We start from the raw sequence: 25,509 nt of genomic DNA, 5'->3' as shown, positions 1-25,509 counted from the left end.
GCATCTGTGAACCAGGTGGAATGTCAACAGATACTTCGGACAGCGCCTGCACCTGGCAGACCGGAGCGGGTCGCCACCAGGGCTACGGCAAAAATGTAATTTTTCGACCCCCCGGTAATTCAATGCAATTTTGATCAACTCTTATTAGAATGGGCATTTTGGCCAGAAAATCAGTTCCCAACAAACACGGAACCGCAAGGGACCCCGAAATCAACACAGTTCCCGAGGCCGACATTCCCCCGATGGATATATTGGCGTCCACCTGGCCCACAATGCCCATACTCCCCCCGTTCGCTGCTACACAGGAATCGTAAACCGGGCACACTGCGTCTGGCGGGATGCCCAACAGATGGAAAATGACATCCGATATAATCGTCGCGGACGCACCGGAGTCCACTAAAATGTGCACGTCGACCCCTTGTATAGAACCCGGCACAGTGGACGAACCAGTAGCGGCCGCAACAACCCGCCGTTCCAATTTACACTACTGCGTTACCGAGCGACATAGGCCAGTCGGCGGCCTCCCGTTGTTAACGACATCCGGATCGCGCGGCAACGGTGATGAATGAGGTGCCAAGCCTTGCCGGGTGTCTGGTGCGCACCGACTTGCCTGTCCAGGAGGGTCCTTCCGCGGCACGTCTGTGGTCGAGGCCTCCTGCTGGGGCAGCCCCGGGATACGGCCCCAGCAATCCCTGGCGAAGTGGCCTTTGCGACCGCAGCGGAAACACTCGACGTCATTACGACGCACAGCACTTCCCCCATCCCGACGCTCCCGCGTCGGCGGCGCAGATCGCGGCCCTGGCCCTCCGCGGGCAGGCCACTGCGCAGAGGCGGCCGTCAATTCCTGCGGGCCCCCCCCGTCAGGAACGTACACCACCTTCTTGGGATCCCAACCCACGGCACCCCCTTCCACGATGGGCCCTCCCCATCCACGCTGTCACCTGCTTCCAACGGCGCAGATTAAACTGGGCATCCAAACACTTCGCAGCAGCCCGAGACGTCAACTTCTCATGGCCGCACACCGGCATAGGGATCCCCAAATCTCTCGACAGCTCAAGCATTTTGCCCAAAATAAGGGGTTCCAATAGGTCAGGCTCCGTCTCAGGGTATGCGGCCATGGCCAATTCCAGGACAGCACCCCTGCATGCCACCGGCGACTCTTCGGGTGCCCGCTGGCGCTGAATGAATCGTCGGTGAGCGTCATCCGGTGGCTCGTACGCATCCGCCATCTCGTCAAAAACCCCTCTCAGTGTCTTTTTCTTCTCGGCCTTGATGGAACGGAAAAATCTGACCGACTCATCGTCTAGAAGAGTTGGCAGAACTTCCAGGGCCTCTGCGTCAGTCTATCTGGTGGAGCGTACCGCCGCCAAAAATCGGCAGGCGAATGCACTCCAGTCGCCTCCAATTGAAAATTCTTTAACTGTTGTCAAGTGACGGCTGTGGGTCCTCGCTCCGCTGTCCTCCGCAGACGGCACGTCGCGTGGCATGTTCAAGATGGCGTCGCACCGCAACGTGTCAAAGATTGCGGCTTCCCGCCGCGGAGGGCGCAAGATGGCGGCTTCCCGCGGTTCTTCCCCTGCCACGCCCAAGAGGGCGTCTTCGTGCCGCGTGGTGGAGGGAGCTGGCGGCGCAGGCAAGGCCCTGGTTTGTTGGTCACCCCCGGGCCTCCCCGAACCCGTCGCCGGCGTGACGAGGTCGCACAGTTGCGCCAAGACGGTCTTCAAAGTCTCCAGCTGGGCTGCCATCTGTCTCCATCGCTGGTCAGCGTCCCCCGGCGCGGGCGGATCCACCGAAGCGGTGACCTCTTGCACCCCCGGGCCACCACTCGTTCCCGCGTCGATTTCTCCCTCCATCGTTGGCTGCGCCAACGATGATATTCTTTCTTCTGAGCTGTTTTGACATGCCGTTTCACTTCTGACACCAGTGTAATAAAGTACTCTTGCACTGGGTATGTCTCCGTTGTCCTTTATTGGTTCGTACAACTCCGTCTCCCGCTCAGCAGCCCCACCGCTGCAGACTTGCTGCTGGCTCACTATGCAGCCCCATGGCTCTTCACTCAGCCTCTCTGCCTCCGACCTGCAGCCCCACGGCTGCTCACTATGCAGCCCCGCTGCTGGCTCTCCGTCTCCTCCGTGCCTGGACACCGCTGGCCAACGGTGCCGAGTCCCGACCTGTGGCGATCACTTTCCTCCTCCTGCCCTGCGTGGCCTCCTCCTGTCTTTATTCCCACACTCTCCTCCAGCCTTTCCGGTTCCTGCCCTTAAAAGCTCTCCCTCTTCCCACGTGACCCTAACTCCTCCCACGAGCCCGTTTATGCTCGCATTACACATGGACACAGACAATTCATTTTGGAATTCAATCTTTGTTGTAAACATGAATTAAATAAAAGCTGCGTACTTGATTATAGTGCTGTTCATTGCTGAACGGATGACATGTTGTGCTTCTGGATCTGTGCTCAGCAATGATAACGAATCAAAACAAGTTGGCGTTTTGTCCAGGCCACGCATGTTCCTTCGAGTAAAATTGACCACTGGCAAAATGTCACTGCGTGGAGATGCCAGGGATTGAACCCGGGGCCTCACACATGCGAAGCGTGCGCTCTACCACTGAGCTACATCCCCACCACACTGGCTCAGTCTGATCCCAGTAACGTGACCTCGTTGTGTAAGAGGGCTATCGGGGTCATGGCCGGAGTTGCAGAATCTACTCTGAAATCTCGCAGATCTTTTCCTTTTCCAGTTTGTTAGATAGCGGCACTTGGAAGCAAGCATTACCTGGGCATCTTCTGAGTACCTTGAAAGTGACATCTCATCCACATTAGGGGTCATCACAAAGAACACAGGGCTCGATGAATTTGGCCCAGTGGCCTAATGGATAAGGCACCAGCTTCCGGAGCTGGGGATTGTGGGTTCGAGTCCCATCTGGGTCTTTAGTGTTTTGGTAAAAATTAAACGATCATATTTCTTATTCAAATCACAAGTTGATTTCTCATTCAATTACCTATGCATAATTTACCTCTCTACTTATAAAACATTTTTTCCAAGTATCCTAATACCATTCCACTCGTTGAGTTATCCTTCTGCCATGAGGACTCCAGACTGATTTTCGTCTCACACACTCCGTTCGACCACCACTCGGCAGGTCACAACACTTTTCTATCAGCTTATTCCACGCACTGCTCTAATTTAGAAGTCCATTATCCGGTATGAAGTCTAATAACCTTGCTAAGTTCCGTAAATATGTTAACTCTAATCGACGACACCTTGATTGTAGTGCTGTTCATTGCTGAACGGATGACATGTTGGGCTTCTGGATCTGTGCTCAGCAATCATAACGAATCAAAACAAGTTGGCGTTTTGTCCAGGCCACGCATGTTCCTTCGAATAAAATTGGCCACTGGCAAAATGTCACTGCGTGGAGATGCCGGGGATTGAACCCAGGGCCTCACACATGCAAAGCGTGCGCTCTACCACTGAGCTACATCCCCATTCCGGTTCTATCTGGGCGCAGTTCCACCTAGGTTTGGGGTGAAACTTCGTCATCAGCTTCTTTCTCTCTCTTGTCACCCACTCACTCTCATGTTGGCCCTGGGACTTGTACCCCTCGAGTCTGCACAGAGTCCAAGCAAAATGTGTTTCTTTTAAACTGAAAGAAATAACTAGAATACATGTGGATGGATACATTAATGCTTTCCCAATTTATTTATTATTGGAAGTATTTAATCTATATATATAAAATCGCAAATCTGTCTGTCTGTCTGTCTGTCCGTCTGTCTGTGTGTCTGTCTGTCTGTGGGTCTGTCTGTCTGTGTGTCGCCGGACCATACGCAGTTTCATTGGACGAAATGTGAGGGATTTGCGAGACACGATTGGTCCGTTTGGTTTTCCTAGCGCTGCGATTGGCCCGTTGGCCGACCGGCGCGGCCCACGGCGGTTGCCCCTGGCAAAGGGCAGCGACGCCTTCGCTGCGGGGTGGACGCCATTTTGAATTCCCGTTAAAAATATGCGCACGCATTAACACGCGACTCTGAGGTAAATTCATCAAAGTTTCACGTCCTCTTCACTCCCCCCCCACCCCAATGTGTGCAATTACTATTATAGGGTCGGTAGATAAAAAAATTCTAGCGATTAGACAGTATTATTGTAGCGCGGGGGGGGGGGGGGGTAACGGCCCCAGTACCCTGCCTCAGCTGGGTAGGCAATCTAGGCGAAGCCGGAGGCTCTGCACGGTACTAGGCCTCGACACCCCACCCGTGTCAAGCGACGACTTTGTGGTATAAACTCCATATACCCGGCGTTGCCCGGGGTGAAAAAACATTTAAAATCTTCTGAAAACTTTAAAACATAACATACCAATGAAAATGAAACTCTATCATTCAAAATGTAAACCCCCAACATGCCAGTAATCGATTCTTTGAATCGCACAAAGGACTAATCGATGGTTGTAAATTACTTTAGGATCACGCTTCCTGTTTAATATAAGTTCGTTATAGAGTTGATATAAACTGCTACGAATGGGAAATATCCGGCGTTGACTGGGGCAAAAATATAATGGTGAGGGCGGTTGTGAGTGGTGATTGTGAGTGGTGATTAGTGAGTGGTGAGGGGAGGTTGAGTGGTGAGGGTTAGTGGTGAGGGTGAGTGGTGAGGGTGAGTGTTGAGGGTGAGTGGTGAGTGGTGATTGGTGAGGGTGTGATTGGTGAGGATGAGTGGTGAGGGAGAGTGGTGAGGGAGAGTGGTGAGGGTGAATGGTGAGGGTGAGTGGTGAGTGGTGAGGGTGAGTGTTGAGGGTGAGTGGTGATTGGTGAGTGGTGAGGGTGTAATTGGTGAGGATGAGTGGTGAGGGAGAGTGGTGAGAGAGAGTGGTGAGGGTGAATGGTGAGGGTGAGTGGTGAGTGGTGAGGGTGAGTGTTGAGGGTGAGTGGTGAGTGGTGATTGGTGAGGGTGTGATTGGTGAGGATGAGTGGTGAGGGAGAGTGTTGAGGGAGAGTGGTGAGGGTGAATGGTGAGGGTGAGTGGTGAGGGTGAGTGTTGAGGGTGAGTGGTGAGTGGTGATTGGTGAGGGTGTGATTGGTGAGGATGAGTGGTGAGGGAGAGTGGTGAGGGAGAGTGGTGAGAGTGTGATTGGTGAGGATGAGTGGTGAGGGAGAGTGGTCAGGGTGAATGGTGAGGGTGAGTGGTGAGTGGTGAGGGTGAGTGTTGAGGGTGAGTGGTGAGTGGTGATTGGTGAGGGTGTGATTGGTGAGGATGAGTGGTGAGGGAGAGTGGTGAGGGTGAATGGTGAGGGTGAGTGGTGAGTGGTGAGGGTGTGTATATATGTAAGGTTATTAAGAAATATATTTTTCACCCGGGCAAATCTGTCTGTCTGTCTGTGTGTGTGTCTGTCTGTCTGTGTGTCGCCGGACTATACGCAGTTTCATTGGACGAAATGTGAGGGATTTGCGAGACACGATTGGTCCGTTTGGTTTTCCACGGCGGTTGCCCCTGGCAACGGGTAGCGACGCATTCGCTGCGGGGTGGACGCCATTTTTAATTCCCGTTAAAAATATGCGCACGCATTAACACGCGACTCTGAGGTAAATTCATCAAAGTTTCACATCCTCTTCACTCCCCCCCCACCCCAATGTGTGCAATTACTATTATAGGGTCGGTAGATAATAAAATTATAGCGATTAGACAGTATTATTGTAGCGCGGGGGGGGGGGGGGGGTAACGGCCCCAGTACCCAGCCTCAGCCGGGTGGGCAATTTAGGCGAGGCCGGAGGCTCTGCACGGTACTAGGCCTCGACACCCCACCACACTATAGGCCGTACATATTACTGCACAGCGGCCGAGAAGATCGTGGCTGGGGGGGGGGGGGGGGGCAGGGGTAGCAGCCCATCTGTGTATATATGTAAGGTTATTAAGAAATATATTTTTCACCCGGGCAATGCCGGGTACTTCTGCTAGTCTATTTATATAAAATCGCAAATCTGTCTGTCTGTCTGTCCATCTGTCTATCTGTCTGTCTGTGTGTCTGTCTGTCTGTGTGTCTGTCTGTCTGTCGCCGGACCATACGCAGTTTCATTGGACGAAATGTGAGGGACTTGCGAGACACGATTGGTCTGTTTGGTTTTCCTAGCGCTGCGATTGGCCCGTTGGCCGACCGGCGCGGCCCATGGCGGTTGCCCCTGGCAACGGCCAGCGACGCCTTCGCTGCGGGGTGGACGCCATTTTGAATTCCCGTTAAAAATATGCGCACGCATTAACACGCGACTCTGAGGTAAATTCATCAAAGTTTCACGTCCTCTTCACTCCCCCCCCCCACCCCAATGTGTGCAATTACTATTATAGGGTCGGTTGATAAAAAAAATTATAGCGATTAGACAGTATTATTGTAGCGTGGGGGGGGCGGGGGTAACGGCCCCAGTACCCTGCCTCAGCTGGGTAGGCAATCTAGGCGAGGCCGGAGGCTCTGCACGGTACTAGGCCTCGACACCCCACCCGTGTCAAGCGACGACTTTGTGGTATAAACTCGATATACCCGGCGTTGCCCGGGGTGAAAATACATTTAAAATCTTCTGAAAACTTTAAAACATTACATACCAATGAAAATACAACTGTGTAATTACTTTTAAACCCGACGCGCCAAGAATCGATTCTCTGAATCGCGCAAAGGAATCGAAGGTTGTAGATTCCTTTAGATTCGGACGATTCCCGTTTACTATAAGTTGGTTAAAGTCGATATAAACTGCTATGAACGGGAAATATTCGGCGTTGACCGGGGCAAAAATGTAATTAAAAACTACTGAAAACATTAAAACATAACATACCAATGAAAATGAAACTCTTATCATTCAAAATGTAAACCCCCAACATGCCAGGAATCGATTCTTTGAATCGCACAAAGGACTAATCGAAGGTTGTAAATTACTTTAGGATCGCGCTTCCTCTTTAATATAAGTTCGTTATAGAGTTGATATAAACTGCTACGAATGGGAAATATCCGGCGTTGACTGGGGCAAAAATATAATGGTGAGGGCGGTTGTGAGTGGTGATTGTGAGTGGTGATTAGTGAGTGGTGAGGGGAGGTTGAGTGGTGAGGGTGAGTGGTGAGGGTGAGTGGTGAGGGTGAGTGTTGAGGGTGAGTGGTGAGTGGTGATTGGTGAGGGTGTGATTGGTGAGGATGAGTGGTGAGGGAGAGTGGTGAGGGAGAGTGGTGAGGGTGAATGGTGAGGGTGAGTGGTGAGTGGTGAGGGTGAGTGTTGAGGGTGAGTGGTGATTGGTGAGGGTGTGATTGGTGAGGATGAGTGGTGAGGGAGAGTGGTGAGGGAGAGTGGTGAGGGTGAATGGTGAGGGTGAGTGGTGAGGGTGAGTGTTGAGGGTGAGTGGTGAGTGGTGATTGGTGAGGGTGTGATTGGTGAGGATGAGTGGTGAGGGAGAGTGGTGAGGGAGAGTGGTGAGGGTGAATGGTGAGGGTGAGTGGTGAGTGGTGAGGGTGAGTGTTGAGGGTGAGTGGTGAGTGGTGATTGGTGAGGGTGTGATTGGTGAGGATGAGTGGTGAGGGAGAGTGGTGAGGGAGAGTGGTGAGGGTGAATGGTGAGGGTGAGTGGTGAGTGGTGAGGGTGAGTGTTGAGGGTGAGTGGTGAGTGGTGATTGGTGAGGGTGTGATTGGTGAGGATGAGTGGTGAGGGAGAGTGTTGAGGGAGAGTGGTGAGGGTGAATGGTGAGGGTGAGTGGTGAGGGTGAGTGTTGAGGGTGAGTGGTGAGTGGTGATTGGTGAGGGTGTGATTGGTGAGGATGAGTGGTGAGGGAGAGTGGGGAGGGAGAGTGGTGAGGGTGTGATTGGTGAGGATGAGTGGTGAGGGAGAGTGGTGAGGGTGAATGGTGAGGGTGAGTGGTGAGTGGTGAGGGTGAGTGTTGAGGGTGAGTTGTGAGTGGTGATTGGTGAGGGTGTGATTGGTGAGGATGAGTGGTGAGGGAGAGTGGTGAGCGAGAGTGGTGAGGGTGAATGGTGAGGGTGAGTGGTGAGTGGTGAGGGTGTGTATATATGTAAGGTTATTAAGAAATATATTTTTCACCCGGGCAAATCTGTCTGTCTGTCTGTGTGTGTGTCTGTCTGTCTGTGTGTCGCCGGACCATACGCAGTTTCATTGGACGAAATGTGAGGGATTTGCGAGACACGATTGGTCCGTTTGGTTTTCCACGGCGGTTGCCCCTGGCAACGGGTAGCGACGCATTCGCTGCGGGGTGGACGCCATTTTTAATTCCCGTTAAAAATATGCGCACGCATTAACACGCGACTCTGAGGTAAATTCTTCAAAGTTTCATGTCCTCTTCACTCCCCCCCCCCACTCCAATGTGTTCACTTACTATTATAGGGTCGGTAGATAATAAAATTATAGCGATTAGACAGTATTATTGTAGCGCGGGGGGGGGGGGGGGTAACGGCCCCAGTACCCAGCCTCAGCCGGGTGGGCAATCTAGGCGAGGCCGGAGGCTCTGCACGGTACTAGGCCTCGACACCCCACCCGTGTCAAGCGACGACTTTGTGGTATAAACTCGATATACCCAGCGTTGCCCGGGGGGAAAATACATTTAAAATCTTCTGAAAACTTTCAAACATTACATACCAATGAAAAAACAACTGTGTAATTACTTTTAAACCCGACGCGCCAAGAATCGATTCTTTAAATGTTGACTGTACAAATAGTCATTAAGCTGGGTGAGCGTACTGGCAGTCTATAATGTAGACTGTAGCCTGGTTATTAAGCTGGGTGGGTGGACTGGCAGTCTATAATGTAGACTGTAGCCTGGTTATTAAGCTGGGTGGGTGTACTGGCAGTCTATAATGTAGACTGTAGCCTGGTTATTAAGTAAAGTGAGTCAATTTGTAACACGTAGGCTTTCGCAACCATTATTCATGAACAACGTTATTGGGTTTAGATCGCCTTATTTATTAATGCGTTGTAACCCTCCACCACCCGACACGGCCAATCAGTAAAAAAGTGTCACGTTGATAAAAGACGAATAGTTCACTGCTTTAGCCCACCGGTGTGTTGAAGCGTGAAACCACAACAATTACCATTTCAGAGTATGACGTTTCGCTGATGCTGGATGCAATTACCAGCGAAACGTCGTACTCAAAAATTGTCTGTCCGTCTGTGTACGCTCGCTTGCGAGGGATTTGCCGAGAGGCACGTCCCGTGCCCCGCGATGGGAATAGGCATGTCAGTTTTTTTATCCGTCACCTTTAAAGTGGTTTAATGATCGATTTAGTGTTATTCAACTTTATTTATTTATTTCATCTGTGTATATATGTGTAGTGGTGATACGCGCTGGGTGTATATGTCGTGTGCCAGCGCGTATGTACGGGTGTGTGTGTGGTGACGCGCGCTGACGGGGAGGAGCAGGCGTCAGTGCGCGGGTGGGGGTAGTGCTGCTGATTGGCTGTGTGCCGGTGACGCGCCCAGAGGGAGTGATCGGGTAGCAGCGCGGTGTGATTGGTCGGGGAGTGGAAACACGCGCTGAGCGGAACCGGATCGTAGGGATAGCGCGTGGGGATTGGGTAACTGAGGAGCGGTGCCGACGTTGAGGTCCGCATCCGCTCCGTCTCCCGGGAAGAAGGGGTATATAAGGTGATGCACAGAGGAGCAGGGGCAGAAGTGGAACCATCTAAGAATGAAGACGAAGGTGCAGAGATAGAGCCCGGAGAGGAGAGTAATGGAGAGTAGAGGAGAGTAAGGTATAAGTGTGTAGCCAGCGAGAGAGAAGGGTCTACACGAGCTGAGTAATGTATAGTGTGTAGCCAGCGAGAGAGAACGGTCTACACGAGCTGAGTAATGTATAGTGTGTAGCCAGCGAGAGAGAACGGTCTACACGAGCTGAGTAATGTATAGTGTGTAGCCAGCGAGAGAGAACGGTCTACACGAGCTGAGTAATGTATAGTGTGTAGCCAGCGAGAGAGAACGGTCTACACGAGCTGAGTAATGTATAGTGTGTAGCCAGCGAGAGAGAACGGTCTACACGAGCCGAGTATGCATACGGTGTAGCCAGCGAGAGAGGAAGGTCTACACGAGCCGAGTATGCATACGGTGTAGCCAGAGAGAGAGATGCAAAGTCTACACGAGGCGAGTGGAGAGTGTAGCAGAGGCGCAGAGTCTACACGAGGCGAGAGAGGAGTGTAGCCGAGGCGCGGAGTCTACACGAGGCACAGAGAGCCGGCAGCACAGAATCCAGAGTCAAGAGAAGCGCATTGTGAAGAAGAGAGGCCACGTGTTGTATTGTTACAAGTCAAGATTTAATAAAAGAAGTGTGTTCCCGTCAAGGAGTTTCCTGCCGTCATTTTCCAATACTTCATCTGGCGTCAGAAGTGAAACGGGCTTCCAAGTATGGAGACGAGGAAGACCCGTAGGACCCACGGGATTGACCGCGAGGAAGACCTGGACGACTCGGGGCTGCTGGTGGCGGGGGGTGAGGAAGAGGACTTGCCCACGCTGCAGGGTCCGTCGACGGCGCCGGCCGAGCGACCGGGGACAGACGCCGGGCTTCGTGAGGCGCACTCCCGACTGGCGGAGCTGCTGCTCGCCGCCGCGTCCATCTTGGCGGAGATCAGCTCGTCGGGAGGAGCGGGGACGGTGGGGGACATTTTACAAGGTCGCCCCGCAGATTCCCGCCAAAACGAATGGGGGATTCCCGCCATTGCGCCTGTGCCTACTTTTGGCGGGAACGGCGAGCGCCACGTGGTGGTGGGTTCCCAAGCGCGCGCATCGACGTCATCAGCGCGCGAGGGGGTCCGCCATCTTACGTCTGCTGCTGGAGCCGCCATCTTAGATACCGACGGACAGGCGGAGAGGAACCACGAGGCGGATGACTTCATTTTTCAGCAGCGCCTGCCCACGTTGTCAGCCTTCAAGGCGGAAGGCGGAGACTGGGGCCAATTTCAGCGAAGGTTTTTGGCGCATCAAGAGATGTCAGCGTGGTCCGATGCTACGGCGCTGCGGGCATTGCCCGCCATGCTGGACGACGATGCGCTCGCGGCCTTCAGGGCTGCACGGAAGTCGGACCGCTCCACGCTGAAGGATGCGCTGGGTTTGTTGGCCAGGGTCTACGGGCCTCCCTCTACGTGCCGCCATCAGTTCTACGCAAGACGGAAAGCGGCCACGGAGACCGCGCTGGCCTATCGCACGGCGTTGCTGGCTCTTGCTGATGCTGCGTTCCCTCGGATGGACGAGGAGGGCCAAGACGCGATGGTTTTGGAGCAGCTGCTCAAGTTGGCGCAGGACCTGGGGGTCCCTATCAACACAGCTGACGAGATTGATATTTCTTCTTTGAGAGTCGCCACGAGTATTCAAGCGCACGAGGCCCTACAACGGAAGCAAGGCGTTGGTTGCAACGCTGCTGTCGTCGCAGCCCCGGGTTTGGTGGTCGCCGAACCCCAAGTCGTCAGCCCACGGGAGGAGGCGTTCGCCACGGGACGACCAGGGGACTGGAGGCCGGGGGCCCGGTCGCCTCTGCGATCGGGCCGAAAGTCGGAGCAACCAAGATCTACTCCGACCCTCGTCACGTGCTATAACTGCGGCCTCCGGGGCCACGTGGCGTCCGGGTGCCGCGCTCCGCGGCAGCGCGCCATGGGAGCTCGGCTGGACGACGACCGAGAGCCCAAGTCATCTCTACAATCCCCGGCAAGTCGCGGCACCTCACACGCTCGGCCTGTTTATTCGGCACACATGGGACGCCGCGTTGCGGCGGAGGAGGGCCGGTTAAGGTTCGGGGATTCGGTTCGGCGAGGGGGGTTCGGCCGGGACCAGGGAGACATTGAATGGGCGGAATTGGGGCATAGAATTGTGGCTGCTTCGGCGGGTTCGTCCGTTGTTACGGGATCTATTGATGGGGTTGAGATTAGGGTGTTAGTGGACACGGGGGCATCGGCAACTATTATATCGGACCTCATTTATAATATTCTTCCGGTCCAATGTCGTCCGCTGCTTCCAGTGGATGTGCCATTTTACGCCGCTAATGGGGGATCGTTGGGCATTATCGGTCAGGTTAGGGCGTCCATTTGCATTGGAGATATCAAATTGTCGGGACCCGTTTTCGTTTCGTCTTCTTTGGCAGTTCCGTGTCTTTTGGGCACTGACTTTTTGGCTAAAATGCCCATTAAAATTCTTATCGATCAACGATGCATTGAACTGCCATCGGGTCGCCGGATTTCATTTTTGACGGGCCCTACTGACATTCGGACGGCGTGCGCTACGATACAAGCGGTGGCGACGCAGACAGTGCAAGTGCCCCCGGGTTCACAGATGTTGATTCCCCTCCGGTTGCGGAAACCATGGGTGAGGGAGGCTTCAGGACAGAGTATGCTTTTGGGTCCTTCTAACAAGGCTGTCGGGGGTCTTGATTTATCGGTGGCTCACACTTTGGTGCGGGCTGACAGGGATCCGTTTGTGATGGTTTTGAACGCGGGGTCGCGACCAGCTGTCATTCCGCAGGGCACCGTGCTGGCTCACGCGGCGCAGGTCCCTGGGGATGATGGGTTGGTTGCGCAGGTGGGCTCGAGCCCCGCGCGGAACGTTGAGCCAAGGGAAGACCTTGAGTGGGTCCATTCGTTATGTGCCGCCTCGGACGATTTGTCGGCGGCGCAGTTGGGTGCGCTGCGCGAGTTGCTCATTGAATTCTCTGATGTATTCAGTAAACATAAGTATGACATTGGGTGCACGGATTTGTTGCACCATCACATTGAAACGGGCGATGCGGCGCCGGTCAGGCTAAATCCCTTCCGACTGAGTCCCGTGGAGAAGGAACATGTTCAGTCGGCTGTTAACGATATGCTAGAAGCCGATATTATTTCGCCCTCCTCTAGCCCGTGGGGAGCGCCTATTGTGCTGGTTAAGAAGCAGGACGGGTCCCTGCGATTCTGCGTTGATTTCCGTCGCCTGAATAAGATCTCTGTGGCTGACGCGTATCCGCTCCCCAGGATGGATGAGTCCCTCGATGCATTGTCTGGTGCGCGATATTTTTCGACTCTTGATTTGTTATCGGGGTTTTGGCAGTTGCCGTTCGACGAAGAGTCGAAACCTAAGACAGCATTTCGGACTCCAGGGGGGCTGTTCCAGTTTAACCGGTTACCCATGGGACTTCACTCCTCTCCAGCGACGTTTCAGCGACTTATGGAGTTGGTTTTGTCGGGCTTGCAGTGGGATACATGCTTGATTTATATGGACGATGTCATTGTTTTCAGTAAAACGTTTGAGGAACACCTCCGGCGATTGAGAGGGGTGTTCTTGCGAATGCGATCGGCTAAGTTGAAATTTAAACCGGCCAAATGTCACCTCCTTCGTAGGTCCGTTAGATACTTGGGTCACATTGTCGATTCTTCGGGGATCTCCACCGATCCCACGAAGACGGATTGTGTTGGTTCGTGGCCGACACCTACGTCCGTTTCCGACGTGCGTAGTTTCATCGGGTTTGCTTCTTATTATCGGCGGTTCGTTGAGCACTTCGCCACTATTGCAAAACCCTTGCACGCTCTAACGGCGAAGGGAGTGAAGTTCAAATGGGGACCGGAGGAGGAGGCCGCGTTTCGCTCCCTCCGGGACGCCTTGGTGGGTGCCCCACCCTTGTGTTATCCCGATTTTGCCAGTACCTTTTTGCTGGACACGGATGCTAGCAACACGGGCATTGGGGGGGTGCTATCCCAAGTCGTTGGGGGTGTCGAAAGAGTTGTCGCCTACGGTAGTAGGGTGTTGTCTCCGGCGGAGCAGCGCTACTGTGTCACCCGTCGCGAGCTGCTTGCCATTGTTTTTTTTGTGCAGCAGTTTAGGCCATATCTTTATGGTCGTCACTTTACAGTCCGAACGGACCACGCGGCGCTACAGTATTCATTGAGGGTCGCCCAGCCCTCGGGCCAGTTGTCGCGTTGGTTGGAAGTCCTCCAGGACTATCAGTTTACGACTACGTACCGTAAGGGGTTGCGACACACGAATGCCGATTGCTTGTCGCGGTTGTTGCCTTGTGATGAATGCGCGTGTTTGTCGGGATCGGCGCGCTGTAAACCGACGCTTGCGGGGGAGATGGGGGCACTGGCTGCGACAGCGGGCGCACCGATCGGGGATGATTCCACTGCCTCTCAGGGTCGGGACTCGCTGCTCTCGCTGTCGCTCAGCGAATGGGGCCGCCTCCAGATGGCGGACAGCTCGCTGCTAGCATTGCGCCGCAAGGTTGGGGGTCCCGAGGGGGACCAGGAGCGTACCGGCTCCTATGTACTTGAGCGGGGCGTGTTATTGAAATGGGACAGTTTGTCCCGGCGGAACGCACTCGTGGTGCCTTCCGCTGTGAGGGGGAGGGTTGTCTTGGCGGCACACGAACGCCTCTTGCACTTGGGAGTTAACAAGACGCTTGCCCTGCTTCAGCGTGACTATTACTGGCCGGGAATGGGAAGTGATGTGGTGCATATTCTGAAGGGGTGCGTTGAGTGCGCCAGGCGTAAACCACCGGCCGTGGCAGCTAATCCACCGCTGCAATCTATTCAGGTCTCGCGTACCAACGAGCTCGTTGCACTCGATATTTTGGGGCCCTTCCCAGTCACGCCGAGAGGGAATAAATATTTGTTAGTGGGGGTCGAATACTTTACCCGATGGCCTATGGCGTGGCCTCTCGCTAACCAGTCGGCAGCGGCTGTGACGGATGCCTTCGTCCAGGGCTATGTCCTGGACAAGGGGGCTCCCGAACGCCTGCTGACCGACCAAGGTAAAAATTTTTCGAGTAAATTGTTGCAAGAGGTGTGCGATCTGTTGGGTACCAAGAAGGTGCGTACCTCCCCGTACCACCCGCAGACTGACGGGATGGTGGAGAGACTCCACAAAACCTTGACTTCCATGCTGTGCCAGCAGGTGTGCGAGGCACATGTAGATTGGGACCTGCAGGTCCCGGGAGTCCTTGCCGCGTATAGAATGGCCCCCCATGCAGCTACGGGGTTTTCCCCATTCTATTTGATGTACGGTCGGGAAGCTGACCCGCCAATAGAAACGCAACTTGGCCTGTCCGCTCCACGAACTAATTCTAATTTGGCAGAACATATTAAGTTTAATATTCACAAGCTGACAGAGGCGAGGGAGGCCGCGCGGCTTAATTCGCGGGCTCGCCAAATTGCTAATGAACGGTTGCGGGCACGGAAGGTGTCCATGCACGAATGGAAACCAGGTGACAGGGCCTGGCTGCATTGCCCTCAGGCACCCTTGGCTACGTCGCCTAAATTGTTGAGACCGTGGAGGGGACCCGTGGAGGTCGTGCGCGTTGCACGGCCCCAGTGCGTTCAGATAAAGTGGGGAAAGCGCCGGTGGTACGTTCACCCCTCCCGACTGAAACCGTTCTCGCCTCCATATGGCCTCCCCTTGTGTCGTGATGGCCGGGCGTGTGACGTGACCGGCGACCCAGAGGGGGAAATGTCTCTGCCTGATCCACACGTATTTTCGCCTGATCTGCTCCCAGGTGTCTCGGAACTGACAGCTGCCGATCACCGGCGGCCGGATCTCCGCGGCGGGGCCGGCCCTTTCAGGCCCGTTCCGCGCCGTCTGGAGCAGCCGGAACCGCCGGACGGTCGTCAGTGTCCCGCCCCATACGATGGACCAGCCAGACGGACTCGCGCCAGGTCGTGCTACTTTGCATGACCTGCCTCGTGAGGAGTCGGGGCAGTTGGAGCGCCTCGTCACTGCGTGTAGTCGCAGGGACGTGGGGCGCGTTCGTTTCGAATTTGCTCGTATCGTGTTATTGTTGACTTTTCGGGTTCATTGTCAATCTGTACATAGTTATTCTTGTTGTTGTTGTTGTTGTGTTATGTTACGGGGCACACTCGGGGGGTTACGGGGTTTTTTTTTGTTGGTTGTCGTTTTATCGTCGCGGTTGGTTGTTGTTAGCAGCCGGGCCGGCTGCGAGCTATGTGGGAGGGGGTGATGTAGTGGTGATACGCGCTGGGTGTATATGTCGTGTGCCAGCGCGTATGTACGGGTGTGTGTGTGGTGACGCGCGCTGACGGGGAGGAGCAGGCGTCAGTGCGCGGGTGGGGGTAGTGCTGCTGATTGGCTGTGTGCCGGTGACGCGCCCAGAGGGAGTGATCGGGTAGCAGCGCGGTGTGATTGGTCGGGGAGTGGAAACACGCGCTGAGCGGAACCGGATCGTAGGGATAGCGCGTGGGGATTGGGTAACTGAGGAGCGGTGCCGACGTTGAGGTCCGCATCCGCTCCGTCTCCCGGGAAGAAGGGGTATATAAGGTGATGCACAGAGGAGCAGGGGCAGAAGTGGAACCATCTAAGAATGAAGACGAAGGTGCAGAGATAGAGCCCGGAGAGGAGAGTAATGGAGAGTAGAGGAGAGTAAGGTATAAGTGTGTAGCCAGCGAGAGAGAACGGTCTACACGAGCTGAGTAATGTATAGTGTGTAGCCAGCGAGAGAGAACGGTCTACACGAGCTGAGTAATGTATAGTGTGTAGCCAGCGAGAGAGAACGGTCTACACGAGCTGAGTAATGTATAGTGTGTAGCCAGCGAGAGAGAACGGTCTACACGAGCTGAGTAATGTATAGTGTGTAGCCAGCGAGAGAGAACGGTCTACACGAGCTGAGTAATGTATAGTGTGTAGCCAGCGAGAGAGAACGGTCTACACGAGCCGAGTATGCATACGGTGTAGCCAGCGAGAGAGGAAGGTCTACACGAGCCGAGTATGCATACGGTGTAGCCAGAGAGAGAGATGCAAAGTCTACACGAGGCGAGTGGAGAGTGTAGCAGAGGCGCAGAGTCTACACGAGGCGAGAGAGGAGTGTAGCCGAGGCGCGGAGTCTACACGAGGCACAGAGAGCCGGCAGCACAGAATCCAGAGTCAAGAGAAGCGCATTGTGAAGAAGAGAGGCCACGTGTTGTATTGTTACAAGTCAAGATTTAATAAAAGAAGTGTGTTCCCGTCAAGGAGTTTCCTGCCGTCATTTTCCAATACTTCATATGTAAGGTTATTAAGAAATATATTTTTCACCCGGGCAACGCCGGGTACTTCTGCTAGTTCGGAAATAAAAGTGTTCTGGATACTTTTAAGCACTTGTTTTCATCTCCACATGCTTAAATAAACAATTTGATCACGGTGTACATCGTGAGTTATAAAAATAGCAAGTTCGGTATATTAACACACATTAATCCTAAGATTTCGTTCATCTAGGGTAATATTTACGAAAGTTAACGTGCACCCTTATTACAGGGACATAGACACAGACAATTCATTTTAAAATTCAACCTTTGTTTAAAACATGAATTAAATAAAAGCTGCGGACATGGAGATGCCGGGGATTGAACCCGGGGCCTCACACATGCGAAGCGTGCGCTCTACCACTGAGCTACATCCCCACCACGCTGGCTCATTCTGATCCCAGTAACGTGACCTCGTTGTGTAAGGGGGCTATCGGGGTCATGGCCGGAGTTGAAGAATCTACTCTGAAATCTCGTAGATCTTTTCCTTTTCCCGTTTGTTAGATAGCGGCACTTGGAAGCAAGCGTTACCGGGGCTACTTCTGAGTACCTTGAAAGTGAAATTTCATCCACATTAGGGGTCATCACAAAGAACACAGGCTCGATGAATGTGGCCCAGTGGCCTAATGGATAAGGCACCAGCTTCCGGAGCTGGGGATTGTGGGTTCGAGTCCCATCTGGGTCTTTAGTGTTATGGTAAAAATTCTACGATCATATTTCTTTTTCAAATCACAAGTTGATTTCACATTCAATTACCTAGGCATAATTTACCTCTATACTTATAAGTAAAATTTCCCAAGTATCCTGATTTAATTCCACTCTTTGAGTTATCCTTCTGCCATGAGGACTCCAGATTGATTTTCGTCTCACACACTCCGTTCGACCACAACACTTTTCTATCAGCTTCTTCCACGCACTGCTCGAATTTAGAAGTCCATCCTCCGGTATCAAGCCTAATAACCTAGCTAAGTTTCGTAAAAATGTTAACTCTAATCGACGACAACTTGATTGAAGTGCTGTTCATTGCTGAACGGATGACATGTTGGGCTTCTGGATCTGTGCTCAGCAATCATAACGAATCAAAACAAGTTGGCGTTTTGTCCAGGCCACGCATGTTCCTTCGAGTAAAACTGGCCACTGGCAAAATGTCACTGCGTGGAGATGCCGGGGATTGAACCCGGGGCCTCACACATGCAAAGCGTGCGCGCTACCACTGAGCTACATCCCCATTCCGGGTCTACCTGGGCGCAGTTCCACCTAGGTATGGGGTGAAACTTTGTCATCAGCTTCTTTCTCTCTCTTTTCACCCACTCACTCTCATGTTGGCCCTGGTTCTTGTACCCATCGAGTCTGCACAGAGTCCAAGCAAAATGTGTTTCTTTTAAACTGAAAGAAATAACTAGAATACATGTGGATGGATACTCTAATGCTTTCCCAATTTATGTATTATTGGTTGTATTTAATTCGGAAATAAAAGTGTTCTGGATACTTTTAAGCACTTGTTTTCATCTCCAAATGTTTAAATAAACCATTTGATCACTGTGTACATCGTGAGTTACAAAATTAGCAAGTTCCGTAAATTAATACACATTAATCCTAAGCTTTCGTACATCCAGGGTAATATTTAAGAAAGTTAACGTGCACCCTTATTACAGGGACATGGACACAGACAATTCATTTTGGAATTTAACCTTTGTTGGAAACATGAATTAAATAAAAGCTGCGGACATGGAGATGCCGGGGATTGAACCGGGGGCCTCACACGTGCGAAGCATGCGCTCTACCACTGAGCTACATCCCCACCACACTGGCTCTGTCTGATCCCAGTAACGGTGACCTCGTTGTGTAAGGGGGCTTTCGGGGTCATGGCCTGAGTTGAAGAATCTACTCGGAAATCTCGCAGATCTTTTCTTTTTCCCATTTGATTGATAGCGGCACTTGGAAGCAAGCATTACCTGGGCTACTTCTGAGTACCTTGAAAGTGACATTTCATCCACATTAGGGGTCATCACAAAGAACACAGGGCTCGATGAATGTGGCCCAGTGGCCTAATGGATAAGGCACCAGCTTCCGGAGCTGGGGATTGTGGGTTCGAGTCCCATCTGGGTCTTGTGGGTTCGAGTCCCATCTGGGTCTTGTGGGTTCGAGTCCCATCTGGGTCTTTAGTGTTTTGGTAAAAATTCAACGATCATATTTCTTCTTCAAATCACAAGTTGATTTCCCATTCAATTACATAGGCATAATTTACCTCTCCACTTATAAAAATAATTCCCAAGTATCCTGATTTAATTCCACTAGTTGAGTTATCCTTCTGCCATGAGGACTCCAGACTGATTTTCATCTCACACACTCCGTTCGACCACAACACTTTTCTATCAGCTTATTCAACGCACTGCTCGAATTTAGAAGTCCATCATCCGGTATCAAGTCTAATAACCTTGCTAAGTTTCGTAAATATGTTGACTCTAATTGACGACAACTTGATTGAATTGCTGTTCGTTGCTGATCGGATGACATGTTGGGCTTCTGGATATGTGCTCAGCAATCATAACGAATCAAAACAAGTTTGCGTTTTGTCTAGGCCACGCATGTTCCTTCAAGTAAAATTGGCCACTGGCAAAATGTCACTGCGTGGAGATGCCAGGGATTGAACCCGGGGCCTCACACATGCAAAGCGTGCGCTCTACCACTGAGCTACATCCTCATTCCGGTTCTACCTGGGCGCAGTTCCACCTAGGTATGGGGTGAAACTTCGTCATCAGCTTCTTTCTCTCTCTTGTCACCCCACTCACTCTCATGTTTGCCCTGGGACTTGTACCCATCGAGTCTGCACAGAGTCCAAGCAAAATGTGTTTCTTTTAAACTTAAAGAAATAACTAGAATACATGTGGACTAGCATAAGTACCCGGCGTTGCCCGGGTAAAAAATATATTTCTTAATAAGCTTACATATATACACACCCTCACCACTCACCCCTCACCATTCACCCTCACCACTCTCCCTCACCACTCTCCCTCACCACTCATCCTCACCAATCACACCCTCACCAATCACCACTCACCACTCACCCTCAACACTCACCCTCACCACTCACCCTCACCACTCACCCTCACCATTCAACCTCCCCTCAGCACTCACTAATCACCACTCACAATCGCCACTCACAACCGCCCTCACCATTATATTTTTGCCCCAGTCAACGCCGGATATTTCCCATTCGTAGCAGTTTATATCAACTCTATAAATAACTTATATTAAACAGGAAGCGCGATCCTAAAGTAATTTACAACCTTCGATTAGTCCTTTGTGCGATTCAAAGAATCGATTCCTGGCATGTTGGGGGTTTACATTTTGAATGATAGAGTTTCATTTTCATTGTTATTTTATTTTTTTATTTTTTCTGGAGTTTTTAATTACATTTTTGCCCCGGTCAACGCCGGATATTTCCCGTTCGTAGCAGTTTATATCGACTTTAAGCAACTTATTGTAAACGGGAATCGTTCGAATCTAAAGGAATCTACAACTTTCGATTCCATTGCGCGATTCAGAGAATCGATTCTTGGCGCGTCGGGTTTAAAAGTAATTACACAGTTGACCGACCCTATAATAGTAATTGCACACATTGTGGTGGGGGGGGAGTGAAGAGGACGTGAAACTTTGATGATTTTACCTCAGAGTCGCGTGCTAGGTGTCGAGGCCTAGTACCGTGCAGAGCCTCCGGCCTCGCCTAGATTGCCCACACGTCTGAGGCTGGGTACCGGGGCCGTTCCCCCCCCCCCCCAGCGCTACAATAATACTGTCTAATCGCTAGAATTTTATTATGTACCGACCCTATAATAGTAATTGCACACATTGGGGTGGGAGGGGAGTGAAGAAGACGTGAAACTTTGATGAATTTACCTCAGAGTCGCGTGTTAATGCGTGCGCATATTTTAAACGGGAATTAAAAATGGCGTCCACCCCGCAGCGAATGCGTCGCTAGCCGTTGCCAGTGGCAACCGGCGTCCAATGAAACTGCGTATGGTTCGGCGACACACACACAGACAGACAGATTTCCGATTTTATATATATAGACTAGCAGTAGTTCCCGGCGTTGCCCGGGTGAAAAATATATTTCTTAATAACCTTACATATATACACACCCTCACCACTCACCACTCACCCTCACCACTCACCCTCACCACTCTCCCTCACCACTCATCCTCACCAATGACACGCTCACCAATCACCACTAACCACTCACCCTCAACACTCACCCTCACCACTCACCCTCACCATTCACCCTCACCACTCACCCTCACCACTCACCCTCACCACTCAACCTCCCCTCACCACTCACTAATCACCACTCACAATCGCCACTCACAACCGCCCTCACCATTATATTTTTGCCCCAGTCAACGCCGGATATTTCCCATTCGTAGCAGTTTATTTCAACTCTATAAGCAACTTATATTAAACAGGAAGCGCGATCCTAAAGTAATTTACAACCTTCGATTAGTCCTTTGTGCGATTCAAAGAATCGATTACTGGCATGTTGAGGGTTTACATTTTGAATGATAGAGTTTCATTTTCATTGTTATTTTATTTTTTATTTTTTCAGGAGTTTTAAATAACATTTTTGCCCCGGTCAATGCCGGATATTTCCCGTTCATAGCAGTTTATATCGCCTTTAACCAACTTATAGTAAACGGTAATCGTCCGAATCTAAAGGAATCTACAACCTTCGATTCCTTTGAGCGATTCAGAGAATCGATTCTTGGCGCGTCGGGTTTAAAAGTAATTACACAGTTGTTTTTTCATTGGTATGTAATGTTTGAAAGTTTTCATAAGATTTTAAATGTATTTTCCCCACGGGCAACGCTGGGTATATCGAGTTTATACCAGAAATTTTTAACGGGAATTAAAAATGGCGTCCACCCGGCAGCGAATGTGTCGCTACCCATTGCCAGGGGCAACCGCCGTCCAATGAAACTGCGTATGGTCCAGCGACACACAGACACACACACAGACAGACAGACAGACGGACAGATTTGCGATTTTATATATATAGATGGATACTATAATGCTTTCCAAATTTATTTATTATTGGAAGTATTTAATTCGGAAATAAAAGTGTTCTCTATACTTTTAAGCACTTGTTTTCATCTCCAAATGTTTAAGTAAACCATTTGATCACTGTGTACATCGTGAGTTACAAAATTTGCAAGTTCCGTAAATTACCACACATTAATCCGAAAGTTTCGTTCATTTCGGGTAATATTTATGAAAGTTAACGTGCACCCTTATTACAGGGACATGGACACAGACAATTCATTTTGGAATTCAACCTTTGTTGGAAACATGAATTAAATAAAAGCCACAGACATGGAGATGCCGGGGATTGAACCCGGGGCCTCACACATGCGAAGCGTGCACTCTACCATTGAGCTACATCCCCACCACACTGGCTCAGTCTGATCCCAGTAACGTGACCTCGTTGTGAAAGGGGGCTATCGGGGTCATGGCCTGAGATGAAAAATCTACTCTGAAATCTCGCAGATCTTTTCCTTTTCCCGTTTGTTAGATAGCGGCACTTGGAAGCAAGCATTACCTGGGCTACTTCTGAGTACCTTGAAAGTGACATCTCATCCTCATTAGGGGTCATCACAAAGAACACAGGGCTCGATGAATGTGGCCCAGTGGCCTAATGGATAAGGCACCAGCTTCCGGAGCTGGGGATTGTGGGTTCGAGTCCCATCTGGGTCTTTAGTGTTTTGATAAAATTCAACGATCATATTTCTTCTTCAAATCACAAGTTGATTTCCCATTCAATTACCTATGCATAATTTACCTCTCCACTTATAAAGAAAATTTCCCAAGTATCCTGATATAATTCCACTCGTTGAGTTATCCTTCTGCCATGAGGACTCCAGACTGATTTTCGTCTCACACACTCCGTTCGACCACCACGCGGCAGGTCACAACACTTTTCTATCAGCTTATTCCACGCACTGCTCGAATTTAGAAGTCCATCATCCGGTATCAAGTCTAATAACCTTGCTAAGTTCCGTAAATATGTTAACTCTAATCGATGACACCTTGATTGTAGTGCTGTTCATTGCTGAACGGATGACATGTTGGGCTTCTGGATCTCTGCTCAGCAATCATAACGAATCAAAACAAGTTGGCGTTTTGTCCAGGCCACGCATGTTCCTTCGAGTAAAATTGGCCACTGGCAAAATGTCACTGCGTGGAGATGCCAGGGATTGAACCCTGGGCCTCACACATGCAAAGCGTGCGCTCTACCACTGAGCTACATCCCCATTCCGGTTCTACCTGGGCGCAGTTCCACCTAGGTATGGGGTGAAACTTTGTCATCAGCTTCTTTCTCTCTCTTGTCACCCCACTCACTCTCCTGTTGGCCCTGGGACTTGTACCCATCGAGTCTGCACAGAGTCCAAGCAAAATGTGTTTCTGTAATAAAAGACTTGACCACGGTTTCTGGCTCAGTGTCCTTTATTCGGTCCGTACTGCGTTCCCACACGGCTGTCTCTCTTATTCTCTCTGTGCTGGTTCCGATGTCACTCCAGTCCACATCAGCAGCCCCGCTGCTGTTCTTGTCGCTCTTGCAGCCCCACAGCAGCTCCGCTGCTGTACTCTCACACAGCTCTCTTGGCTGTTCCTGCTGCAGCTCTGACAGCCTCGTGCTGTCTCCTTCTCGTCGCTCCTGCGACTCTTGGCAGCCACCCCGCTGCTCCTCACACACAGCCTCACTGCCTATCTCTATCTGCAGCTTCACACCTCCCAGTAGCTCCCTACTGTTCCCAGGGTTGGCTCCCGCTTCTGACGGTGCCCCCTCGGCTCGTACGCCCGCGTGGCCCCACACCTTTCCATTCACACCCCGACTGCCTTCTCCTTCCGGTTTACCCGCTTAAGGACCCCCTACCTTTCACCCACGTCACCTGGCTCCGCCTCCTCGTGACGTCACATCCGGAAGGTCGCTTTCGCCCGCATTACACCACCCTCCCCCATAGAAAAAACCCAGCCGACCTCGGCTGAACAACACCAAAGCGTAATGCGGTGAACCGACCTTCCCCCTTAAAGGACACTAAGCATGCAATATAACAATAAGAACAACACACAAGTAACATCGACGAACGTACGAAAGCATGCGATAAATACGACGGCAAGAACAAGAACAATAACAACATACAATCAACGAAACGTAAGCGATTTGGAACGAGTGCGGGTCGCCGGCCCGTCCCGGACGGTCGGCGGCCCACTTGTAGAACGGGGACGCGATGGAACACGAGAAATGACAGGGGGTAATTCCCCTGCTGCGATTGGAAGTCCACCGACATCTCGTGTCCCTGACGAATCAGTCTTGGTCATATTCCGCGAATGCGCCTGCAGCGGGGTCGGAAGGGTCGCCGGGCTTGAAGGTCCCGCAGCCTTGGCAGGCGCCCTCCGAACAGGCCCACTCCTCCCCCGCGGTGTCACGGTCGGCCTGTCTGGAACAGGTACGACAGGCGCTCTAGCAAGATCAATGGACGCAGGCGGGGAAGAGTCAGAGTCAGCAGCAACAGACCCCGGCAAGGCAACATTGGGAGATGACGCATCACGTAGGGGAGCAACATATGGTTTCAACCGCGACGTATGAACAAACCAACGGCGAGAACCAAACTGAACGCGCGCCGACTGTGGATTGGGAACCTCAATGAGGCGCACAGGACCATGCCAAGGTTTGTGCAATTTAGGAGAGGTCCCCGGCCGCACCTGCGGGCAATGGAGCCAGGCCAGGTCTCCCACCTTCCAGGGGCACCCCCCCTCAGACCGCCGAGCATACCGCTCGTTCCGGGCCTGGGCTTTGGCCGTAGCCACGCGGGCGTTTTCCCGCGCCTCCGTAACCCGGCGAACCGTGTCCTGAATGTATTCAGGGAGTGGTTTACGAGGTCCCTTCACCCCAGTACCCAATTGCACATCCACCGGAGGCACGTTTTCCCGACCATACATAAGGTAAAACGGCGAATACCCTGTAGCCGCATGGGGCGTCATCCTGTACGCCGAAAGCACTCCGGGGATGTGCAGATCCCAATCCGATTGCTGTTCACTCACAGTATGGCAAAGCATGGCAGACAATGTCCTGTTCAGCCGCTCAACCATACCATCCGTCTGCGGATGGTATGGAGATGTCCGTATCTTCTTAGTCCCAAGGCCTGCGCACACTTCAGCCAATAATTTAGAAGAGAAATTTCGGCCCTGGTCCGTGAGGAGTCTCTCCGGCGCCCCCTTGTCCATAATGTACCCAAACAAAAAGGCGTCGGTGATGGCCGCGGCCGACTGATCGGGCAACGGCCAGGCCATCGGCCAACGGGAGAGATACTCAACCCCTACCAGCAAATATTTATTTCCCCTCGCCGATGGTGGGAAGGGTCCCAATATGTCCAGTGCCACCAATTCATTGACTCGAGACACCTGAATCGACTGGAGAGGCGGCACGTAAGGATGTTTAGGCGGCTTACGCCGGGCACATTCAGG

General features: G+C 51.9%; 12 non-coding genes across 12 annotated transcripts; 4 read left to right on the top strand and 8 right to left on the bottom strand.

Moving 5' to 3' along the window:
• Window positions 1-2,549: 2,549 nt before the first annotated feature.
• TRNAA-CGC (transfer RNA alanine (anticodon CGC)) lies at window positions 2,550-2,621 on the bottom strand. The gene has a single exon. It is a non-coding gene; the product is annotated as a tRNA-Ala (tRNA).
• A 235-nt stretch (window positions 2,622-2,856) lies between these two features.
• On the top strand, window positions 2,857-2,929 carry TRNAR-CCG (transfer RNA arginine (anticodon CCG)). Its single transcript has one exon. It is a non-coding gene; the product is annotated as a tRNA-Arg (tRNA).
• A 486-nt stretch (window positions 2,930-3,415) lies between these two features.
• TRNAA-UGC (transfer RNA alanine (anticodon UGC)) lies at window positions 3,416-3,487 on the bottom strand. The gene has a single exon. It is a non-coding gene; the product is annotated as a tRNA-Ala (tRNA).
• A 13,808-nt stretch (window positions 3,488-17,295) lies between these two features.
• Window positions 17,296-17,367, bottom strand: TRNAA-CGC (transfer RNA alanine (anticodon CGC)). The gene has a single exon. It is a non-coding gene; the product is annotated as a tRNA-Ala (tRNA).
• Window positions 17,368-17,601: 234 nt separating this feature from the next.
• Window positions 17,602-17,674, top strand: TRNAR-CCG (transfer RNA arginine (anticodon CCG)). Its single transcript has one exon. It is a non-coding gene; the product is annotated as a tRNA-Arg (tRNA).
• A 471-nt stretch (window positions 17,675-18,145) lies between these two features.
• TRNAA-UGC (transfer RNA alanine (anticodon UGC)) lies at window positions 18,146-18,217 on the bottom strand. Its single transcript has one exon. It is a non-coding gene; the product is annotated as a tRNA-Ala (tRNA).
• Window positions 18,218-18,718: 501 nt separating this feature from the next.
• Window positions 18,719-18,790, bottom strand: TRNAA-CGC (transfer RNA alanine (anticodon CGC)). The gene has a single exon. It is a non-coding gene; the product is annotated as a tRNA-Ala (tRNA).
• Window positions 18,791-19,026: 236 nt separating this feature from the next.
• TRNAR-CCG (transfer RNA arginine (anticodon CCG)) lies at window positions 19,027-19,099 on the top strand. The gene has a single exon. It is a non-coding gene; the product is annotated as a tRNA-Arg (tRNA).
• A 522-nt stretch (window positions 19,100-19,621) lies between these two features.
• Window positions 19,622-19,693, bottom strand: TRNAA-UGC (transfer RNA alanine (anticodon UGC)). Its single transcript has one exon. It is a non-coding gene; the product is annotated as a tRNA-Ala (tRNA).
• A 2,664-nt stretch (window positions 19,694-22,357) lies between these two features.
• On the bottom strand, window positions 22,358-22,429 carry TRNAA-CGC (transfer RNA alanine (anticodon CGC)). Its single transcript has one exon. It is a non-coding gene; the product is annotated as a tRNA-Ala (tRNA).
• Window positions 22,430-22,664: 235 nt separating this feature from the next.
• TRNAR-CCG (transfer RNA arginine (anticodon CCG)) lies at window positions 22,665-22,737 on the top strand. Its single transcript has one exon. It is a non-coding gene; the product is annotated as a tRNA-Arg (tRNA).
• A 485-nt stretch (window positions 22,738-23,222) lies between these two features.
• Window positions 23,223-23,294, bottom strand: TRNAA-UGC (transfer RNA alanine (anticodon UGC)). The gene has a single exon. It is a non-coding gene; the product is annotated as a tRNA-Ala (tRNA).
• Between the last annotated feature and the right edge of the window lie 2,215 nt (window positions 23,295-25,509).

Source organism: Lampetra planeri, chromosome 42, assembly GCF_965212315.1.
Source record: "Lampetra planeri chromosome 42, kcLamPlan1.2.h2, whole genome shotgun sequence".
NCBI lineage: Eukaryota > Metazoa > Chordata > Hyperoartia > Petromyzontiformes > Petromyzontidae > Lampetra > Lampetra planeri.
Note: the sequence above shows the minus strand (reverse complement) of the source record. Positions and strands in the feature narration are given on the sequence as shown.